This window comes from Bactrocera neohumeralis, unplaced genomic scaffold (genome assembly GCF_024586455.1).
Source record: "Bactrocera neohumeralis isolate Rockhampton unplaced genomic scaffold, APGP_CSIRO_Bneo_wtdbg2-racon-allhic-juicebox.fasta_v2 ctg3299, whole genome shotgun sequence".
NCBI classification, from domain to species: Eukaryota; Metazoa; Arthropoda; class Insecta; order Diptera; family Tephritidae; genus Bactrocera; species Bactrocera neohumeralis.
The window spans coordinates 29,659-39,166 of record NW_026090650.1 but is presented as its reverse complement, the minus strand read 5'-3'; positions in this window follow the sequence as shown (position 1 = coordinate 39,166).

Genomic DNA, 9,508 nt, shown 5'->3' with positions numbered 1-9,508 from the left:
CCGCAGCTCGAGCAAACGCACCGTTGAGCATTGCTTCGAACTTGCCCACGTCGGTCACGGGGCGATACTCAACGCCGTGAACGCAGGAGCCAAAGATGGGCGAGATCGCAATGAACAGCTTCTTCGGCTCCTTCACCTGCGGCCCAAGCAAGTCCACCACCGTCTCACCCTTGAGCTTGACGATGGAGGCGGTGAGGCTGCCGTAGTGGCTACCGCCACCCTCGGCGATGGCCTCCAGGACGGTGCGCACGACGCTCTTTGAGCACCATTGCGGAGACGGAGTAAGAGCGGCTGTCAGCGCCCAGAATCGCGGCGTTGCAGCCCATCAGAACGGTGCTGCACAACTCCTGCGGGACGTCAGAGACAATGAACTCGCTCTCGCGCCACCTCGCTCACCTCGTCCACCTCGTATTCCTCAAAATCGTCCTCACCGGTGGTGATGAGCACGTAATTATCGTACGTCACGTTCGATGTTTCACTGCATTTGGGGTCAATCAGGACCAGCGTGCGCACCTTGGTGGACGGTGGGATCATGGAGGGCGACGTTGTGCCGCTCGCCCGGCCCCCTGTTGCTGTCCATGTCGCGACGTCCCTATGCGGCTGCCGGTGTGGAAGCTGCTGTCGCTGCAGCTCAACGTTAGGGAAATCCTTGCGCGATCGGCTAGCGGCGACCTCGGGCGGGGCGGGTGGCTGCAGCACTGGCACGCTCGGCCACGACGGTCCATTCGCGCCAATGGTGGTAGCCCCAGGCAGGAACCGCTCGGAGGCGCTCGAGCGCCGCGACAACTCATGTAGTGCGCCGCCGGCAGAGGTTCGCATCGCTGTCGTCAGCCTTGGAGCGGGCTTTTTCCGTCTCACGGACGACGGCCTCAGAGTCGTCGTCCAGCTGAATAAAACCTTGCACCTTCGCAGGTTTCTGCAGGCGATTGTTGTACTGGTCGCTGGCTGCTCTTGGTGTAGTAGTGCTCAGCGTGCTGTTGGTTCTCGCGGCGTCCGCACGTGGCACCGACCTGCTCGCGCGCACCGGCGGGACAGCAACCGGGGCCGGTGGCGAGGCAGCCTTGGCGCTCTTATCCGCTGCCACCGCAGGGGCGGCTTTCTTCGGGCCGGCGGGGTACACGGGCTGCTTGTTCGACTGCTCGCGGCCGCCGCCTTTTGGCTGGCCCTGCATCAAACCCGGCAGTGGGGCCGGCTGTTTCGCGGGGATGCCCTTAGTGGGGCCCGACTTGCTGGCAGTCGCCGGTGCCTTGCCCGAGCTGGTGCTCTCCACTGATGCCCCGTTTCTGGTTGCCGGCGCTGCAAGGGAATCGTTGGCCGCCACACTTGGTGAAGGGTTGGGGTGGGCGGCCGCCTTTCCAGCGTTGTCTGCCGGCGAGGACGCGCGCGTACGGAAGCTCCGCCCGGTCCACCAGAGCCTGCATGATTGGTCCCGTTGTGGGAGGAACCAAAAGGACGAGGCAGCGTCGTCGGCGCACAGGACCGATAGCTGAAGGGAGGCGATTCTGCTTCTGCCGCTGCGCCATTTGCTCAGGCGTTTCCCCTGGCTTGTAGTTGACCGGATCAAAAAGAACGAGTTTGCCGAGCATGAGTTGTTCCTTGAGCTTCCGGTACTTGTTCGTACCGCTGCGGACGTGCCGGTTTGGCTTTGCAGTTCGCGACCCACGAGGTCCACAAAACGGCGAACGCTGCCAACGTGCGTCGGCCGGTTCGCCACCGTGCTCAGTTTGTTCTGGGTGCTGAGCAAAGAGACGGTGCCAGAGTCGTCCTCGGCACTCACGCTGAACAGGGCGACGGTGAAGCTCGGCCCGCCAAGCGCGCCATGAAACAACTGGAAGGCGCTCCCGTTCATGCGCTTCAGTACGGCGTCATACCTGCGAGTGCAGGATGCCACGTCCGTTATAAGAAGGGACGACAGCACCACATCGTCGTTACCGTCGCCGCACAGCTGCTTCAGAGCGAGGACAATGACAATCATGCCCGAGTTGTTCAGGTCCCCAGTAGCCAAATGAGGTGCGGCGAAGGCGTACCCGGCGGACAGGAGCTTGCGCACCTGCGCGGCGCCCGTGATCTTGACGAAGCCCGTGCCGTCCAGGGTCATGCCAATGAGGGGGGCGGCCTTAAAGGCGAGCGCTTCGCGATACGGCGTGGCGCCTGCCGGCAAGCTGCCGAGCAAAAGGAGGTCCTCCGTGTAGCCATCACGCACGAGTGCCATGGACAGGAAGAGTTCCGAACGCGGCGGTAAATGCATCACAACGCTCTCTACAACGTGCCGAAGGCTTGCTGCCGACGCCTGACGTGCGCTCTTTTGTGGAGGCGAGGAGGACGGCGCCATTCATGCCGGAGAAGTACCGTCGGTTCAACTCAAGCAGCACCGAGGACGGTAAGCGCAGCTGCGACTCGCCAGCGTACTCCAAGCACTCGTCCACGTTGAAGAAGCGGGACTGCTCGCGGAAAGGCTGCACCTCGAGCGTGTGCTGCTCGCGCAGTGTCACGTTCACGCAGTTGCGCGTAACGTTACGGTTCGTGTTGTTTTTGGCGGAAGCGCCGCTGGTGGTGTTGTCGCTGCGTCCGCTACTGCTATTGTTGTTGTTTGGTACGTACAACACTACGGTACGTACGTTGTTCACAGACTTGTCATTCACTGTTGTCCGGATATTTGCGCGCTCCCCCAACGCGCCGGTGGTCTGCATATCCGTGAGTGGATAGGGGACAGCCGGAGGGGGCTGCGAGCGACGCTTGGAATTGGGCGGCTGCTTTCGTCCGCGTATGCTGCTGTCGCGTAACCCACCTTGGCGGTCCTCGTTGCTGCTCATGCTACCGCTGGCGGTCTTGCGGGCTGCGTCGGCGCTGTGGAGCTTGTTCAGTGCCGCAGCCTCGGCGCTGCGGCGGCGTCTCGCCTCGTCCTCCTCTAGTCGCCTCTTCTGCTCCTGGGATTCTTTTTCGGCCTTTCTGCGGACTATGTACGCGCGAACGCGCTTTTTGCGTTCCTCATTGGCCCTTTGCACCTCCCGCTCGACGTCGTCGTTAGTGTGTGCGGGAGAGCTAGCCCGGGCGTGCCGCTGTGGTCCAGCGGTGGTGTATTGGACTTCGAGAAGGAGGGTACCAGTAGCCACCCGTCCTGAACTCGCTGAGGCGGCGCCTGCGAGTCGCCGATGGCGTCACAGGGGCAGACGCATCCCCTGATCGGCGGTGCGCAGACGAGGCCGCCGTTGCGGGGGTGGGATTGTGTGGCTGCTGGCCTTTGCTGTTGTTAATCTTTACCAAATCATCAATGGAGCCAAACGCACTGCGGTCCGTTCCTCCCGAGTGGGCAGAGCTGCCACTTCCTCCCGCCGGCCTTTGAACGGCGGTGCGGCGGTTCTCGTCGCTGCTGGAGGCTGTTGACGCCGTCTTGGTGGACTGCAAAACGGGCGCGGCCTTGTCGACTGCCCATTGCAGCGAAGCGTTCACCGACGATGAGCCTGACGAGGAGATCATGGGGATGCCATCGTGACTGGCGCTGTTGAGCTTGCTCATTCCAGTGAACGCGGTGGTTTGCTTGTTGGCAGCGGTTTTGGAGAGAGAGAGACGCTCGTGCCAGTGGGAACTGGCTTAGGAAACGCGGAGGGCGTCGCGCTCGACGGCGGCACCCCGCGGGTTTCGCGCCACGGCTGCGGGGATTGGCTGTTGTCGAGGCTGAAGAGCAAGTAGTCGATGTGGGCGTCCGTCTCATCGGTCGAGCTGTGTCTTGGGCGGCGGCCGCCCGCGATGACGCCTGCGCCTTCTCAACAACGGCAGCTACCGTGGACGTAGCCCTGCAGTTGGGCGTGGTGCGAGAAAAAGAAGAGCGCTGGCCATTCGAGCCCGCTGTCCCCAGAGCCGGCGGGATGACATACCAACGCTTGCCGAGGCATGATTATCCGGCTCCGACGTCGACGGCAGCGGCTTAAGCAGAGACCCACCTTGTGGTTGCGTCGGCGGTCCGGCCGGCGCCATCTTCCCAGCCTGCGGCAAGCGAGTGACAGTAGCCGACGTGGAGGGACGCTGTTCGGTGATCCCGTGCCCGGTTTTCGGACGAGAGAGTTTGTTGCGTGGTGATCGGTCGGCGGCACGACGGGGGGGACGACGGCGTAAGCGCGGTTGGTGGCGGTCATGGGGCGGCTGCCTGGAGGGCGTGACAGTCGCGGCAGACGGCCGCTTTCCGTGGAGGTGGCCACAGCGCCCGCTGTCTGTGGGGGTAGTGTCCCATGAAGGAAGGGCGGATCAGTGCTGCCGCGTGTTGACAAGGAGGTCCTGATTCCGCTGCTGCACGTCACCGTGAGCGGCGGTGAAGTGCCGGGCGTTGCCTTTGTGCCGTGGTGCGCAGGTGGGAGCGGGGAGGCTGCGTGCGGAGCCGAGACGGTCGGCGTGGATGCAGGCGAACCACGGCGGTTGTCATGGTTGGCGTCGTACTTCCCCGCACTCGCGTTATTTACCTTGTGAATGGGTGCGAGCGGATACTGATTCAGCAGAACCGGCGCAGCCACGGTGGTGATGGTGGTTGGAGGGGCCTTGACCAGGTCATTGTCAACCCAAGTGGCCGTGAGCGAGGCGCTTGCCTGGGAGAGGGAAGAAAGGGTCTTCTTACCGAGCGGTTTAGGTGCGGTCACGCTCGATTTCTTTGGAGACGCCACTTCCGCCTGCAACCAGGCGTCGTCCCAGTACTGGTACGGATCGCCATTGTACGGGGTGCTGACACTGCCACTCCCTCGCGTGGCATTCTTCTGCGTTGTCAATGGTGCCAACTTACCTCCAGCGACGCCGGAGGAGCTCTGCGTAGCCCCGGGCAACTTTTTGCTGCTGCTACTATTCCCTCCACCGTTAGCCTGCTGCTGTTGCGAGTCAGCAGGCATGTACGTCTCCCAGATTTGACGTCGCTTGCCCGGCGTCGCGGCGGCCTTTGGCGTCCCGACTGCGGTCTTGTCTGCACGGCCACCTGCGGGCGTGTATGGCGCCCCAGTTGCCTTGCCAGAGGCACCTTCGGTCGCCGCCGTGCGCGAGCGGCTGCCTAACACGGGGGTTCGAGGGGCCCGGCCTCCCGCACCCCTTCCATCACTCGGGTCACCTTCACGGGTTCCTTCGTCGTGGCGGTCGGCCGCAATGCAGTGTTCACGGAACCGCTCAGCGAGTCGCGGGGAAACGTCGCAAAGCCGCCGAGCCCCACGTAGTTTTTGGCTGCTGCCGCGTCGTCGCCCGCGCTCGCAGCGCCTGAGCTAAAGCCGGTATTTCTCGATTCGGTAACTGCGACACGTGATCCGCGTCCGCAGCGACATGTCGGTCACCGCCGTGCATCATGTTTTTCACCAGCAAGTCAATGTTTCGGCAGCACTCCTCGTTGCCCGCGTCGGCTGTCGAGCGGGAATGCGCACGGTTGGCCGACACCTGTGACTCTGGCGTCTGCGTTGCACCGCCAAAGGTTGGGCGATTGCCAGGACCGGAGGACGCACCACCACCGGTTACCGCAAGCGGTGAGCCGGGGAATAAATCAAACCAGTTCCGCAAGGCCTCTGTCGTTGTCACCGTCGTTGCACGGCTGCCGTAGTTGGTGGTGGCATCGCCAGAAGCCGCGTCGGCGCCGGCGGCGTCCAGCGACCGCGGCGTCTGCGCCCGATCGGCTTGCGGAGGCGGCGGCGGCAGATGACGACGCAGACGCGTCTTCGGGAATGCCTAGTAGTACAGATAGTCCCGCCTGTTTGGCGAGTCCGGCGCGACGCGCTTAAAGGACGGCTGACGGCCAAAGCCCAACTGGTTGCCGTGCAGGTACGTCTCGATGCCAAACGTAAAGCCGTCGTCGTCAAAGGCGGGAGACGCCAGGCGTGTGGCTGCTGTTTGGTTTCCGTCCGGCGCCGCTGTTGGATAGGGCGAGCGTCGTGGGCCCAATGGCGCGCGAGTAGCCAAAGTCCTTGAAAGGGTCGTAGGCCTCCGCAATGTCTTGCTGTGACGCCCTTCTCCGGAGGGGAAGGTCGTTGGGATACTGGTGCCCCGCGTCGCTTGGCCTGCCTTGGGGGAAGCAGCCCCCTGGTTGTTGTCAGCTCTACCATTGGCTCGTCGGGTCGGTGAGGCGGCAAACTCTAAGACATCGTAATCAGCGCCACTCTGCGAGGAACTTTTTGCGTCAGGAGGCTCAAAAAATAGAGTTCTCTTGAAAGCTCAGGCTGCTCCCAATGTCGCTGTCCATGAGCCCGAGGAAGTCCTCGAAGGTTGCTTCGTCCTCCGCGGTCGCCTTCATCGCGCCGTCTCGGCTCGAGACTTTGCGTTGCACGTCAAAGTCAAGGTAGTCATAGGGGGCGGAGGGGACGTCAAGACCGCCGTTGGGCGTGATGAACGCCCTTCCTACACTCGCGTTGTCGTCAGGAGTGACGCTTTCGTCATCGTTGGAGTAGTTGTACGGGGAAGAGGCCTCCGGGACACTTTGAAATCCTGAGTACTCCATTTGTCCCGTTGTTTTTTGTTGTTTTCTTTTAATGTGTTATTTCTTTGCTTCTTGACAATGTGCACAGAGTGGTTCCAGTCCCCGTTGCAGACACGCCGTCAGTACCTGCAAACCAGCGGCTCTAAGGTGTTGTGTTCGGGGGACAACCTCGGTGAGTAGTGGGGTCAAAGTTGCCCAAAGATAGTGACAACGCTGAATGTAATGCTCACAGAGAAAGAAAAAAAGAAAGAAAGCGTGGAAAAGAAAAAAAACACACAAGTAAGACAAAAGAGAAAAGAAGAAACGAGCACAGAAAAAGAAAAAGAAAACGAAAAAAGACGACAGGCAGTGAAGAAGCGTTTACAAATGCGATGGAATCCCTACAAAGCGAGCAAGACAAGGAAGAAAAAAAAAACAGAGAGAAAAAACAGGGGTAAATTGCACACACACAAAAAAAGATAACTAAAAACAAAAATAAAAAGAACCGTTCTTAGCAAGCAGGAAAACTTCAAGCTGGTTTGCCCGGGTAAACGAAAAAAAAAAAAAGGAAATGCACAAACGCACCCGACAAAGAGGATTGCTGCGGAATTCAAAGTGAAAATGGGAGGGAGAAAAAAAAAGAGAAAAAAGAAAAGAGACAGAAAGTGAAAAAGGGAGAACCAGGCTGATGCTGTTGACTCAAAGAGAAAAAAAAGAGCAACGAGAAAATGAAGCAATGAAGGGAGAAGGTGAGAGTCACGTGCCTCGTTGTCGTGCCCGAGACTTGTTCCTCTCCGGCTGTGTGTCTGATATTTAGTTTTACAAAGGAACCTCAGCCAACCCAAAAGACAAAAGGAGTGCGAAAAGAGATGAAAAAGGGATGGAGGAGAGGGTCCCTTGTCTTCACTTGGGGCAGGTTGCTAATGCAGTGGGAGAGAGAAGTAGAGGAAGAGAAGGAGGAGGAGGAGGAGGAGGTGTATATACCGTACGTTGTTAGTCCGCGCATGAGACCCAGTTTTGTTGTTGCCGTCTTTATTTTCGCTCATTCTCTCCAAGTTCATCTTACACGTATAGTTATCAGCCGCGTAGCAACGGCCGTAACAAATTAAGAGAACGAACAAGGAAGAGACGTCACGACACACACACACACACAACTTGAATTCGACTGCTTTCTGTTTGCTTTTTGGGGGTGCCCTTGTAAGCGTGAACGACAACTAGATAGACTCAGATGAAGGCATGAAAAGAAGAGCTGAAAGGAGAGAGAAAGAAAGCGAGAGAAACAGAGAGAAAAAGAGGCGTGGAATAAAGAAAAAGAGAAGAAAGCCCCGTTAACGAATAATCAAAAAAAGAAAGCAAAAAGAAGGAAAAGTATAAATGGCAAGAGTGACGCAAGAAAAGGGGGAAAACAGTACTTTTAGAATCATCGAGGCAATACAGGAAAGAAATATAATCGAGGTTGCTTAGCCCCAAGTGTTCAGGGAAAAGAGAAAAAGAGACGCTTTTAGTCTTTAAAAAAAAAATACGTAAACTAAGAACAAAAAAGGTCGGAAGGGGTAGAAAGACCCTCCCTCCATCGCAATGGATAGAATACTGCTAGAAGTTGAGAACTCATATGAGTTATGTTGTGCTTCGGCAGTCACTGATGACGTTGTTGGCACCTTAGGGTGGCCAAAAGACCACGACAAAATATGTATGGAGATTTTTAGAAAGAAGATGTAGAAAAAAAAAAAAAAGAAGGTGCAATTACCTGATTCTCAAGACCGCTTTCGAAACTGCTGTGAAAGGGTCTGGCAACCGCATAAATAGCAAATTGCTAGATAAAGGTTCAAACAAAAAAAAGAAAGTATTTGAAGCAAAAATGCAGAGGGGAAAAAAAACGTAGCAACCATAGTCACATCAACGGTAATTTGGGGAAGGTGGAAAAAAAAGTGAGTTATAAGAAGAGTTGCGTTTTTTTTTTTTTGAAGAGTCGTAAAACGGGGGACAAACAATAAATTAAGACAAAAAAAAATGAGAAGAGGGAGAAAAGAGGAAAACAAAGAAAGTGCGCGTGGTCAACGACTGCACAAAAAAAAAAATGTGGAGGAGGGAAAAGTCGTATGACAAAGAGCTCAAAATGCAAAAGAAGAAGAAAAAAAATACACATTTTTGAACTGTTGGAGAAAAGCAAAAGCAATGATTCTCTACGAAAAATGAACGCTGAGACGTGTACAATACGTGTACGTGTTGCACTTCCAAATGTGTACTTTCTTTCGACTTTTCCGTCATAGACGAAGCTTGCCGCACAACCAAGTCAGATATTTTCCGTTCTAAAGTATTTCTCCCCGTTTCTTGTTGCGGTCAGAGAGCACGGTTGCCTCGTAAACAACACTATTGTCGGTGATGCAGCAAAGTAGTACAATACAAAACTGTGGACAAAGCGGAAAGAAAGAGCGGAAAAAGACAAGTACAAAAAAAGATGTGAGTACGCGGGGAATCACAACGAGAGAGAGAGAGAGAGACTTGGCAATGACCAGCTGCAAACCGTGCAACGTCGTAGCGTGAACAATAATTACTCCATCCGTTGCTCGCCGGAAAACGTTAGACGACGACCACCATTTCTACTTCGTCCGATTCCGTTCATAGTTTTAGCATCCGTTGCCGTACCTGTACTGTCTCCGTTGTCCACGAGTCGAAACATATTTCTCAAAGGACGCAATGTAGTTTGCGAACCCGAGCGTTGTGAATTTGGGCTGACAGTTCTGAAACCAGTCCCAATATACTTCTTTCTTCCTGGACTCTGCCGTGTCTGCTCTTGTGTTGTTATGGGAGACCTGCTCTGCAGCGCGCTACTGTTCCGTGCGGAGCTCGCCGGTGACGCAAAAAAGAGTTGTTCGTTCTAATTTGATAAGCGTCTTTATCGTCTCGTGCTGGGGACCGGCGCACAGGTTGCCGACCACTTGGTAGCGAATAGTCGAGAGAATTAAAAGTGTAATCGACAGGGTTCCTTGTTTGTGGGCCCAACGGCTTTTCGGTGTTCAGTTGGTGCTGATAATACGTATCTTGGTTCGCCATGCGTCTGGGGAAAAATGGTGTAATGCTTGTCGATTTTTTGTTGCG